The 15,019-nt window shown below is 35.1% G+C and overlaps 1 protein-coding gene across 1 annotated transcript in view; it reads left to right on the top strand.

The window, feature by feature from the left end:
- Nucleotides 1–15,019, top strand: part of LOC145694290 (uncharacterized) — a 412,113-nt gene that overhangs the window by 126,173 nt on the left and 270,921 nt on the right. Inside the window, exon 2 of the mRNA XM_081770386.1 lies at nt 13,043–13,076. The gene's annotated coding sequence lies outside the window, so the exon portion shown is untranslated. The remainder of the gene's footprint in view (nt 1–13,042; nt 13,077–15,019) is intronic.

The raw sequence follows: 15,019 nt of genomic DNA, 5'->3' as shown, positions 1-15,019 counted from the left end.
ATTCTTCATTCTCTTTGCACTATTCAATTCACTAAACTTTTAGAAAGCAGTTGTGGGCATAAGGAAGACATTTAATAGATATTTTTTAAATAATCGGATATTTTTTTTAAATAATCGAAATCTATCAATAAAATTTCATAATAATACGTTTATATAAGCTAATGAGGTTCGAATTAGTATAATGTTTACCTTAATAAATTGTAAAATATCTTATTTGTTTAATTTTCATTTCTTTGAGATTCTCAACTGTAGTGTGAGGAACGCAAATACATCGAATTTGTTTATTTACTAACAGAATATCTGTTTTTCGTGCGGGAAGAATATGTTTCATTTTAAACATAAAGGGCTGAATTTGAATTTATACGGCATCGGAAGTGTCACTGTTCATCTCAGCGACCCCACAAACTATGGATCGGCACTAATATCGATCATTTTTAAATGTTTCCCCTTTCTCTAAGTTGCACTTTCAAAGTGAAATGATAACATCACTCCCAGGCCCGAACCGCTTGTATGTTGAAAATTTGATCGAGATCGGTCGGATGATCCAAGAGTTATTGAATAACAAATATAGCCACTTGCATTTTTATTTACTTTTATATATATATATCTCCCCCTCCGTCAAAGTGAATTGATGAAAATCATCCAAGGCCAGAAAATCGTCTATGTAGCAAATTTACCCGAGAGCGGTCGCGTGGGTCAAGACTTATTAAGTTTTGTTTATTTTTATATATCTCCCTACGTTGTAGCGTGAAAGTGAAATGATAAAACCGTCTCAGACCCGAACATCATCTATGTTGAAACTTTGATGGAGATCGGTCTGGTCGTTCAAGAGGTACGTCCATTTTTATTTTTTATAGATTTATTTGTTTGTTTTTGACTAATGAGGACCTCAAAGGAAGATCTCGCGGACTTCAGTTTGAGGTACACTGCTTTATGTTGGGATATAGTATAGGCACAAAGTGCGTGAAATTGTACGCAGACCGTTATGTAGCGGTTGTTAGGCAAATAGTTTGTGTACTGTTTAGATTGAAAGAGAATCTAGATTATGTTGATGTAATTAAGATATGTATAGTTGAAGATTATTGAATATCTAGTAGTTACAGGGTGTGATTGTTTATCTGATAAAGATTACCTTGGATAGCTCATATGAAAAGTGTATACCAATAAGAGGTATAGAAATAAAAGTTAGCATTGGTGAAAAAGTGTGGTACTGTTTTGTACAAATCGTTAGCAATAGTATAGACACACTTTTTGTATTTTGCTTAGATTACACTCTAAGATATAATATTATGATACATCAAAATTTTCTAAGCAAACCAGACAATTCAAACATCTTAAACTAACAATATATCTCGAAATCATTTTTAGGTTAAATTTCTTCAAGTTTTTTCCCCATCTCTCAAAACAACTTAGCTGGTACAAGCTGACGTAACAGCTGATGACGTCAGATACTCAAACTGTATTTGAGTTTCGTAGCTTGAACGTTCTTGTTTCGCTCCTCCTCCCATCAATCACCCCAAACTCTTGTTGCTTTCAATTTACATCTGAGATGGTAAACATCCCTCAAGGAGCAACCCTGAATTCGTGTTTCGACGCGCTCTGCAGAATCGGCTAAGAAATTGATTTAAAGCGGGAAACACTCTTGTTTAGCTAGTATATGTAATAAGGAGATGGAAGAGAGCTTAGAAAATGCATATCAGGGGAGAATATATGATGGCAAATATTACCTTTTTCTATTAGGAAGAAAAAGTAATATTAAGATTTTTTCCCTAATGGATTATGTAATGAAAAATGAATATGGAAAAGTATACTTAATTTCGAAATTAGATATTTTTCTGCTTTTCTTCCGACAGAAAATTCAATCATCATAAAATATTTGGTACATTCTGTGTTAAACATGGAAATAATGTTGTAAGAACCTTATTATATCTTCCAAAGTGCAACCTAGAATTATATATAATGTTAGCAAAAAAAAAAGTATTTTTTTGGATATGATACTGTCTTCAGGCTTACAATATGATTAGTGACGCCTCCAGGGGTTCACTTTAGCATCGTGCAGTGTCTTTAAGTGTTGTGACATGTGTGGGATCTATGAAGGAGGGGAGATGATATAATGAAAAACAAAGGATATGGTAAATAATGCAGTTTGTGTAATAGAAAGATCATTATTTCCTTTGAAAAAAAAAGATTCGTCATGCAGAAATGTAATCTTGTAACTATAAATTTGGAAGTTACTGTACAATGTGTGAAAAAATCTAGTTGGTGTTTCAGTGTTAAATTTCTAAGTGTGATTGTTTATATTCTGTAAAAATAACATTCATTTATTTGGTTAAATTCCTAAAAGGGAACATTGATTCTCTTAATCTTCCTGAGGCTCTGCATCTTGGCCGACCCTGATATGTCCTTCTTTGTGAGCAAACTCCTCTTAACCTGGTTAGAATTGAAAGTTTTGAAATTTAACAGTTTGAACTTCAAATAACATGTGTGATTCTGGGTTCGATTCTCGATCGGAGTACAAGATTTTCCAGGATATAAGGCCGTATAGTGGTTAGGAATCTACTTAAGAAATAGTTCCCGTATCATATAACTTCGGCGCTGAAAACTCCAATCAATCAGTTTACCCGGTGAGAGCTCACGTGGTTCAGATCCTACATTAAACTGTAGGCCCATGTCTCTGAAGCTCATGTGGTTCAGATCCTACATTAAACTGTAGGCCCATGTCTCATCAAGTTCCAGTGCTGAAATTGCAAATAATTCAATCAAACAGTCAGTGAATGATTATTTTATTAATTCCTGGTTATTAATTGGTATGCTTCACATTGTCGCTTGGATAGCTATTAAAAATATTCTTTCAAATCACAACAATAGCATTTTAACCTGCCAATTAAGGTTCAACTTGTTTTCATGTCTAACTTTGATCATAGATGGCTATCGTGAAATCTTTTTGATCTCGATGTGGCCCCAATTCAACATTGGACTTGTAAAGTGCATAATCTTAGGACAAGTTGGCGCACTGATTTGATGCACGGTACTTCAATTTCAAAAATTATTTATTTATCTCGGAAACGTCACTTATCGAGCTCACCTCACCAGTAGCTAGCACGCGTAGATTTGGTGCATAAAGTCACGGATTTGATGGCTGGTAGACATGGCTGGTGGCTGGTAGACAATATCCTTGACAACGTGGATATTGTGTTTGATGCTTTGACTCAATGTAATTATGAGAAATCATGGTATTTATCATTGATCGTTGAACGGGTACAAATGTAACATGGCGATCGGAGACGATTGTAACATGTTACAATCGTCCCAGACAAAGTTGTACTGAACCATTATGAAAATAAACTAAACATGACCGAAGATATTACAACTGATGTAATCAATAAAACAATGTACGTATTACGTATGCTTTTCCGGGGCCACAAGTATGTAGCGGGGGCCCGGCCCGTCAAAAAATCCTTGGCGGCCTTAGTGTATATCATTATCATTATGGTTACTATAGTGAAAGAAAAGAATTTCACCCCATATTTCATTATGAGACTTCCCGTAACTTCTCTATACACTCTCATAAACGTTTGGGGCTGTCTGTGGATCACTGCTTTCGATGTTATATCAGAATAGGCTAATGTTTTAAAATGTCCCTTCCTTATGTTGTCTTTAAATAACCTATAAGTTTTAAAGACTAATTTTTCAAATAGGCTCCCTTTATGATTCATCAGAAATGATCAACAATGTAACTTTTCATTTGTTTTACTTAATCTCTCTCGCACAGTAACATATTCTCTGTTCGTATATTTGTGTGAGATGTGTATATAGGAGTTGCAAATGCAGTGTTGGTGTCTAGTACAATATCATTAGGACTTGAAACAGTGGCATAACAGTAGGGTAGGCAGGGTAGGTATTGCGTACGGACGCAGTGCGCTTGGGGCTATGAAAGCGCCACTACGGATTTTGTGTAGGGACGCCAAACGCCATTGTTACGTCACTGAACTGAATATTTATGTTAAGTCATATTTTAATCTTGGCTTCCTTGTCCATGTTTAAGTTAGGCCGAAGAAAAGTTATTTCGAGCTAATGTGGCACGGCACCGGTAACAACTAACTCATCATTTATGCATCCTGTTGACGCGTGGAAATTATGTATTTTTAAATAGGTCTACTTTTAAATTTGAGGATGTAGTCTATACTCTTAGTTTTTTGTTCCCATCGGTATTATTATTCATAGTATAAGTATTAATTAACCATGCATATTGTTTTGCCGTACCATATATTGTACTTTTCATTAAAAACATCATGGTATGATTGTCCCAAAGCTCTGTTACAATTGACCCGGGCACGCGGACGTTTGTAACAAGACATATCCTGTCATAAATTGCTTCGTAACTTTCTACATTAGAAGTTGTCATGTATGAAAGAATTGAATGGAGCAACAATGCTTCACTTAAGATATTGTAATTACCAGACTTATTGATGCATAAACATTTGAGAAGAAAAATTAAAATGTAAAATTTGTTACAATTGCCCCCGGTCTCCCTTCTCTCTCTCTCTCTCTCTCTCTCTCTCTATATATATATATATATATATATATATATATATATATATATATATATATATATATATATATATATATATATATATATATATATATATATACATATACAAGATGTTTCAAAACAACACCGACAACTTTTGGGAGGTGATTCCTGAGACCAAGAGAAGGCAAAAAGTATAGACCAACCTGAGTGCAGAAATACGTCTTTTCTAAGTTACAGGCTGAGAAAAACAAAGGAAAAAAATGAAATTTAAAGGTCCATAGCTCCAATATTATGAGAACTATCGTAGTCGGATCGAGACTTCACTTACGAACTAATATGTGCGCTACCCAAAAATGCATTTTTCAGAAACCTAAGGTACTCACGTAACAATTTTTATAGAGGGAGTTTGGATACAAGCATATAATTTGAAGTACTCGCCAACTCCTATAAAAATTGTTGCGGACGTACGGCAGGATTCTGAAACATGTAGTTTTGGATAACACACATATTAGTTCGTAAGTGAAGTCTTGATCCGACTACTGTAGGTCCCATAGTATTGGAGCTATGGACCTTTAAAGTTAATTTTTTTCATGTTTTAGGTAGCCTCTAGCTCCGAAATCACGGCTTTCTGCACCCAGATTGGTCTATACATTTTGTCTTCTCATGGTGTCAGAAATCACATCCCAAATGTTGTTGGTGTTCTTTTGAAACATCCTGTATATAAATATAATTTCCAAATTAGAGAATTACGTATATTCACTCATTTTTTCCTTTCTTTTATGTATTTTATTTATTTATTTATGTATTTTTTAAAATATCCTTCTTCCCTGCTCTTCCGTCGAGAAAAATCTTGCAAAATCATCACTATCCTGTGCGTTTAAGAATGTATAGTACTGCTATTACGTTGTTTCTACTTATCACTTTCAACAAAATGTACTTGATTATGAAGGAATTGTATTTATAACCTTAACTTGAAGGTTAATCTTTAATATTGCACGTAATCTTTTTCTTCCCCTTCCTTTTAAAGTGTTTCTTTCAAATAATGTGTTCTTTGTTTGCTCTGCGTCTTTTACTTTCTATCAAGGGCACTATCTTCTGCTCTCTCGAAGCGAAACGAAGAAAAGAAAAGTAAACAATTCTGATTAACTAACACTAGATGGCGTAAGAGTAGCTCGGCAGTAGATTGTCGTAAGGAAATTGCAGCTGCGAGAATGGAGGGAAATACACATTATTCTGGCTTCTTGTTACACAACTGGTCGTTTAATTTTATTCCCATTCCTGTTTTGTCTTTTCTCCTTTCACTGCGGTGTTGAATTGATTTTACTTTTTTTGTGTAGCTAGATCGCTATTACGGGATAAATCAAAGTATTTTCTTCTCTTCTGTTATGAAACGAAAGGGGACAAAGGAATATAATGGTTAAAAAGTAAAATATCTAAGATAAAAGATGACGACACAATAAATATGAAGAGAGAGAGAGAGAGATACGATAGAAATCCAATCTGTCTGTCTTTTTTTCTTTTCTTTTTTTTTTTTTTTTTACAAATTTAGTGTAATGGAGAAAACGCTGGAAGGGACAAAATTGCTTTTCATTATAACGTCAGAGTGGCCATGATGTAAAAGATCGCTAATAGCAGCGTTAATGGATTCGAGCGTTGCACTAGAGAGTCAGCAAAGAGCAAGCAGAAGAAAGACACGGAATGAGAGAAAATGACATTGTTAACGTTCTGGAAGAGACAGAATACAGACAGTGAAAGTGTAAAGTATAAAAAAGTTTTAATAAAAGATGTTCTACAATATTATTAACTATGAGATTAAATAAAAAAGAATGAATGTCCAAAGAATGAAACATGCCGATTAATAGGTTTTATTGAGCTGAACAAAACAATATGCATGAGTATAAAGTATAGCAGGAGTGTATATTATAGCATGAGTATAAAGTATAGCATGAGTATATATTATAGCATGAGTATAAAGGATAGCATGAGTATATATTATAGCATGAGTATAAAGGATAGCATGAGTATATATTATAGCATGAGTATAAAGGATAGCATGAGTATATATTATAGCATGAGTATAAAGGATAGCATGAGTATATATTATAACATGAGTATAAATGATAGCATGAGTGTATATTATAGCATGAGTATAAAGGATAGCATGAGTATATATTATAGGATGAGTATAAAGTATACAGGAGTATATATTATAGCATGAGTATAAAGTATAGCATGAGTATATATTAGGTCCTATAGCAAGAATATAAAGTATAGCATGAGTATATATTATATCATGAGTATAAAATATATCATGAGTATAAAGTGTAGCATGAGTATTAAGTATATCATGTATATAAATTATAGCATGAGTATAAAGTATATCATGAGTATATATTATAGCATGAGTAGAAAGTATAGCATGAGTATAAAGTATATCATGAGTATATATTATAGCATGAGTAGAAAGTATAGCATGAATATAAAGTATATCAGGAGTACAAAGTATAAGGTGCAAAATGTAAAGTGCAGCATGAGTATAAAGTGTAAAGTACAAAGAGTTTTAATAGAAGAAATTCGATAATATTATTAACTATGAGAATTAAAAAGGAACGAATGTACAAAGATGAAACATACCCAAAGATAGATTTTATTGAGCTGAGTTGAAGAAAGCAATGCATTTGAGTGTAAATCGTTATGTATTGTTCTTGTAAAAACTCAGAAAGACGAATGTGTTTTCTTGTAAATCTGAAACTCGATGCTGTGCGATAACCCCACTATCTATGAGGATGAAATTTATACTGAGGCATACTATTATCGAGCTATTTATTGCAAGACTAGCAAGATCAAAACATACAGTGTGGTTGATAAGATATGACACAAAATTATCATTAGCTTCTAAATTTCAAATTTTTGTTTAATTTTAACATCATGCTAAGATAAATCATATATTAATCGATGGATCACGTCGAGCTGAGCAAAAATAAAATGCTTTTAAGTAAGTCTAACAATGTGTAGTTTTTGAGAATATCAACGAATATACACTAAATTTATGGCGCTAAAGATATATCGTTGTTTGCCAATCTGATGCCGTTTGACAAGTGTTTATTCTGCAGCAATAGATTGCTTATTTGGGGCATTCGAAGCACAAGGGATTCAAATCCAATTACCAAAGGTCTGAGAAAAAGAGACATAAAGTTTGTACGCACTGTTTAAAATATTTGGAAAAAAGAGCATTCTTTTCACATTATATGAGTTCTTTACAAAATGTGGAGACGAATCTTTTAAGCGGTGAAGAGAGCTTCAGATAGAGATCTTAAATACGAAATATGTCGAAAACGACCAAGAAGTGGACTTGAATCCTTTGTGCGTCGAATGTCCCATGTATTGTAATCAAATATATACGGTGCTACGTGTCAGATTCTAGGTATTGTTTCTTGAATTCTACTAATAGTAATGCATATACCCGTAAGAGTAGTACACATACTACTTGTAATAACTAGGATCAAAGAACACATGATCGGATTTTCTGTCAGCTGAGATTTAACCGCTTGACTACCACTAAATACGGCCAGTACGTCATTGAGCCTGCATTCTTTCCAGCAACTACATACGGACAGTACATAATTAGTTCAAGCGGCTGAAGAGGAAATATTCTTGCATAGTAGTGTCCATGAAAACGTACGGGGAGAACCGAAGTCTATGTATTGCTGTGACATCATTAGAGCACGTGATTTTTGCAAGCAATGAGCAAAGCACGATCGTCATGCCATTTGTTGCTGAGAGTACCAATCCCTGCTGTTAATAAGATGTGTTTTCTTGTCCTAGAAAATGGAGGAAGAGCGGAGTTATTGTTCGTCAAGTTATGTTCCAACAAGTCCAACGCTCTAACCACTAAACTACAGGAGATCCAAATGTTAATTGCAATAATTTTAAAACAATTAAGGTATAAGCAAGCAATGTGGCTGATGATTTGTTTGCACAATTTGTTACCCAATGCTCTCCGCTTAGCATGGTCGTGAGATTCTGCATTCTTTCAACAGGGTTGGGATTCAAGGGGTTAACTGCATTTTCATGACGAAAGGCCTTGCCAGCACGCTCATATAACGCATTCATTTAATTTCACGGTTTATGAGCACGCTCAGAGGCGAGTGGGACATGAACTTCATAAAACCAGATAGAACCTGAAGACAATTAGGCAACGAAATCAAAGTTCATGATGCATACTATGGATTTCAAAGAAATTATGTCAAACTTTATTTTTCATTGAAGAACGATTCTGCGTGTTAAAAAAGAATGTTATTCAATACGAATCAATCCCTTAAGCTGAGATATTTTAAAGTTATTAGCAAATATTATTTTGTTAGCTAGCAAAGCTGAAGCGGGAATGTCTTTATAGCAGATTTCAAATGATAAGCGGCATGGCCTTGAGTTGGCTTCACGCGGCGTCCAATTGGCTTTGAGCGGTGTTGACAATTCGCGACAAGCAGTTCTGCACGCTGACTTCTCGCGCTACTGCGAATCTTGACAATAGCAGAGGCGCATATTAGAAATATTGTACTAGCACATTAACTGCTCACTTTACGAAGTAGAGAAAAGAATTACGAACACATACGTGAAAACTACATCTTTTTATGACAACTGGTTGTCATGATACACGCTTTGAAAGGTTTCCATATAAAACAATTAGTAAAACGAGCGTTGAGTCCCGTCTAATTTCCAGTGGATTTTTCTTCGATTTGGAAATGGAACTCAACTTTTATTAAAGGATAATCAGGGGTGTAATCAACAGGTTGTTCTAGGGGAACATTACTTTCAGGGGGAGGAAAGCTTTTCACACATTAAAAACAGAACAAATGACCTCTTTCAGAATATGAAAGCATTTTAACTCACCATGTATACTATACACATATTATGTTTTCTCGATGCTACCTTAACAATTAGCCAGACGGATCCTGACAGTACTGAAGTTGAAAACCGGATTGTAAGAGATAAATCAATAAGCTATTCATAAGAAAACAAATGCTGTTTCTAGCAGTCTGTTTATCCGACTTTGTGTTTATGTAGGTTAAAATACTAAAGAGAAAAAAACTCGAAAAAATATCAACTCAGATATTATTACGCAATAATATAGTAGTGAGATCATACGGTGAGCGTCCAGTTAGGAAAATGAGAGTATAAAGCATATAATTAATTAGTTGTTTTAATTAGGCAAGGGCGCCGATCCTGGGAGGACTGAGGGAGCCAGGGCCCCTCATTTTATTTGTAAATGTGCAATATTAGGCATAATTTGAATGCAATTTGTCTTAAAATCATCATATATGCTTTCTGCATCTGAATGCACCCCCCCCCAATTTAGACAGAAATCAGCGTCCTTGTAATTAGGTACAGAAACGGTATTGATGATGTTTTCTTTTTTTAAAAAAATCGTATTTTATTATAAACGTTCCTAATTTGCATTAACTATTAAATAAGTTTGCTAAACATATACCAGATGAATCTCATTTCGGGGCTGGAAATAGTTTGGAAAGTCAAGGCCCTCTTTTCCCCCGTTTCTACACCCTTGAGAATAGTAAGCGATCGAATTAAATAACAAGCCTCTGCAATTTGATTCATATATCTATCTATCTATCTATCTATCTATCTATCTATCTATCTATCTATCTATCTATATCTATATCTATATCTATATATATATATATATATATATATATATATATATATATATATATATATATATATATATATATATATATCTATATCTATATATATATATATATTCGATTCCCGGCGGGAGCTCATGTGGAAGAACAGAAGGTATGGGACATTCGTAATATTGTTTTGAAATTGCCTTCATACAAGATTCTTCCTTATTTGACAGAAGAAACGCAGTATGATTTTTTTCTTCGTTTCAAAACCTTACGTATGTGTGGCCAATTACGTACTCCTTCTTTACTCCTCTAGCAGGGACGCAAAAGCACCAGGCGTCTGAGTGGTGTCATAAATTATTGTAACCCAAAACAAACTCGACCATATCGTGTTGCTTACGAATCAGATGGATTGTTGTTGTGAGACCTCCATCAAGTATAAGAGTATGTTATTATAGGAACAGACATGGAAGCAAAGGAGCTGATTGTGTGTGTAGGAACGCAACTTCTCTTCTAGCATAAACAGAATTCATCAGTGTCTGGGTTGCTTTCTTTCGTGGTAGTTCATTTGTTCTCCAAAATTATAGTTGACAATGTCTTTAAGGAAACCCAGTACAAGTGCGGAATTTTCTTTTTCTTTTCTTTTTTTTTTTTTAAAAAAAAGTGCTACGAAGTGAAGCTCGAAGAATTATTTTTTGTGTTTACAATTTTTGGAACTCATAATAAAAAATTTACAAGAGTCAGATTCAGACAATGGCGAAATATTAATTGACATAGACGATAGTGAAAGTAGTGTTGAAGACGAACGTTTAGCAGTTCCACTGGAATAAGTTAATAGGTATGTTATTCAGTTGCTATATATACTTCTAGGATACACAGCCAAAATCTTTGAGTTTGCTGGAATAGCATATTTACATTGTGAATAATGTTGCCAATGTATGTGTAATAATCTCAACTAGAGGAAGAGCGAGAAGGGAAAGGGGAGTCCGAAATCCGGCAACACCGCGCGGAATATCGCACAGCATTGGCTACTGCCCGTGATGCTCTACATCTGAAAAACACAATAACTATGATCATTTTTTTTTTCAAAAGAGGCAAGTTTTGAGATATTATTTTACAGAACGACATAACAACAACCACAGTCAGGATCGTTACTTTGTGATACTTTGTTGTAATTATCAAAAATGACCTTAACATTGCTCACAGGCATACGTTTTCCTATTTTCTTCCGATAATTCATTTTTCTTGTAGAATGATTTTGACTTTTCCTGTGTCAATACAGCTTATTGTTTTCGTTTTTGTTTAGCAGGTGACTAAGTACCAGTTACTGACTAGTATTTATGGACTATGACATTACAGTTAAGTATTACGTCTTTGTGCTGGTAATTCCAGTCTTTGTTAACCAAGTAATCCTGGGAAGGTTGACTGACGCTGTAGCTTGTAACATGTTAACTAGAGCCCTGCACGGGCCAGGCGCTCCCGGTTCGGCCCGGAATATGCCCGGCCCGGCCCGTTTCAAGTAATATCAAACTGGACCGGGCCCTAACCGGGCCGGACACAAATGCTATAGGGCCGAACCGGGCCGGCCCGGCTCGGCCCGGATACTCTGAAAGACGGATCGGAAACTAATGTTGTCATTCTTTTTCTTTTTTTTTTTAAATATCCTCCACCACCCCTGCCTTTGCCGTGTTCATACGGTCTTACTGTCAGCCTATGTTAATCGTAATGTGTTTGGGAAACTGACTCTTTATTCAAGACTGCAAAGTACTGTAATACTACTAGTATTACTACTACTACTACTTCTACTACTACTTCTACTATTACTACTACGACCACTGCTAATACTACTACAACTGCTACGACTTCGCATCAGAGTTGACATGTATGGTGGTACAGAATTTCCCTTCTAAGTCCAGAAAAAAACGGAGAAATGCTAGTTACTATGGCCGGCCTGAATAGAATGTGAACCGATGCTTGATCTACGAGGGACAATGGCGGCTCTGTAGGAAAAGCATTCACATCTGGTGCTAGAGGTCATCGGATCAATCCATGCTTGTGCTCAGTGAGCTTTGTGGTGGACAAACACCGTGTGCGTGGGAGTTTCCGGGGTGGTCCTGCTTCCTCCCACTGTTTTCATTCCACCAATTCATCCCATCATCATCCATACGACCTGAGCCGTAGTTACCTAAAGAACATATGATAAAGTCAAGTACTTGACCTACTAAGTAGAATTTGGTACGCTACCATAAGACCATGGAGGCCAAAACCGTGATCTGGCGTGCTCATAAGATCAGTGCAATTTGTAGTAATGTTCAATTAGCAAGGCAAATACCAAATAGTGTTACATGTTCCTGTATTGTTTATAATATGATACTACAAATATAACAAAATATAATGATCAAATAAATCACCAAGACGCCAGGGTCGATTAGGTGTTCCTGGAACGGTGGTTCAATGGTTGAGCGTTCACCTCTGGTGGATGGGGTCCCTGGTTCGATCCCAGATCTCGCCAAGTGAACTTTGTGGTTGACAAACACAGTGTGGGGGTTTCTCGGCGTTCTCCAGTTTCCTCCCACTTTATTCGTTTCACCATTTCATTTATTTCCCATCATCACCGTCTCCTTTAGCCTAGGCTGCATAACTGTGGGACGTAAAACTCAAAGATCTGGCTGTCAAGAGAACTAATCTACATTTTTACAGAGGGTGTTTCTTTCTTTTGTTTTTTGTTATAATTTTTGGATTGTTATAATTTTTAAACTCCCATAATGACAAGTTTTCTTAGTGAAAATAGTGTTTTAGAAAATATAATCAGCAACTAAATTGTGTGCGTTTTTATTCATAATTTTTCGTTTTATCTTTACAGAAAGCAGAAACACAGGCAGATCTAACTTAATCAGGTACGTTGCTAGTACTATAATTATTTATTCGGTATTAAATCTTGCAGTAATTATGGCATCTAGCAATAAAAATTGCAAGGTAATTTCACTCGTGTATTTTACATATTTAATCACAAATCATTTTCCTGTGTGTATAGTTTCTATGTTCATGTGCAATTTTAATTTAGTCATGCTTAATGAGGTGCAAAGCCAGGGATTTAATTGGTTCTCCAGGATTAAATCGGCTTTGTTACTTCATTGCTGAAAATTATACACACGATAAGCATGATTTATGTAAGTTAAACTGAAGGGAACATGTAGAGTATGTGTAGTACAAAGAATTTAATTAGTGAAGTTAAATATGTCTACATCCATTAGGTTTTATACATGTGGTCGAATAAGTATTTTTTTTTAATAATAATTCATTACAAAAGGGAAAAGTGATAGTTATTGTGTATGGTTACTTCCTGAAATGAATCCTTAGTGCTGTCTAGTAGATATCAGTTGGGTATTCTAATATGGTAATAGATAGTACATTCAGGTAGTATGATATAAAAGTACACTTCTTTCAGGCGCGCACACAGACATTTTCGTTGGGAGGGGGGAATCCAAGCTTTTGTGAGATTGTCCAATACTACAAGCCACTGCATCTATACATAGTGTTTCAAAACAACACCGACAACGTTTGGGAGGTGATTCCTAACACCAAGATATGACGGAAAGTATAGACCAACCTGGGTGCACAAATGCTTCCTTTCGGAGATATAGGCGTCAATAGCAAGGCTATTTGATTGCATGATAAGACCGAGGACCAACACATTCTGTGCATTAAAAATTCAAATAAAACCCCTAAAAGAAACCGAAATTTTAGGGTAAATTCGACAAAATAAGGGGTTAAAACTAAAACGAATTATAAAAGAAACTCAAACAGGGGACATGAGAAGGAAAAAAGAATGCATAATAAAATATATATACCAAGAAAATAAATCAAAAGCAAAACCAATAAATAGTAAAACATAAAATTAAAAGTTTAGAAAGAAAAATTTCAGAGCATATGAACTATTACAATCGTACAAATGACACGTATAATACAGACCGCATTGCACCCTAAAACCTGATAAACATTTTTAAGAAGTCCTATATGTTCTCTGATGTCCGAGTATTCTGGACATTCTACAATAATGTACCGAATACTCAGAGACAATAAAATGCGGACGGTTATCGCCACACACTAAATAGAAATGAGTGAGTCTGTGGTAATAAAATACGGACGGTTACCGCCACACACTAAGTAAGAATGAGTGAGTTAGTGGTAATAAAATAAGAACGTTTAGCGCCACACACTAAATATGAATGTGTGAGTCAGTGGTAATAAAATACTTACGGTCAGCGCCACGCACTAAACAGGAATAAGTGAGATGGGAGCGTCTAAGAAGCAAATGCATTGGGATCACTTTATCTTGGCATCTATTATGTGTCGACGTCTGCTAATTGCTCAAAATAGGTTTAACTTTAAGTGAAGCTTATTTTCGTTCTTTTAATTCTAATCTCTTTGTCAGTGAGAATGCGTTGGATGAAACAAATACTAAGATTAAAGCACGGAATTGGCTAATTTTCTCATATCAGCTTTAGTTAGTATGGTAATAAATATACCTAGGTAAATTCGCAACAACTCTTGCATGGGAAAGGGAATGTTGTAAGTTGTGCGGGAGATAATATTAACAAAAGTGCACAATGTTCTGAAATACAGTGGAATGCTCTCACAGTTCACGATCGGAAATCTTGGGATATGAAATACTATTCCGGCTTAAGGCGTATGCTGATAATGTAAATTTAATAGGAAATGATAGGAGAACAATAGAAAGAAATGTACAGATCTTATTAAACGCTTACAAGGATATGGGTTTGGAAGTAAACACAGAGTAAACTAAATACGTGGAAGTTCGGCGGGATCGTAATACAGT

Source organism: Thermobia domestica, chromosome 1, assembly GCF_964235325.1.
Source record: "Thermobia domestica chromosome 1, izTheDome1.hap1.1, whole genome shotgun sequence".
Lineage (NCBI taxonomy): Eukaryota > Metazoa > Arthropoda > Insecta > Zygentoma > Lepismatidae > Thermobia > Thermobia domestica.
This window is presented reverse-complemented; position numbering and strand designations above follow the sequence as displayed.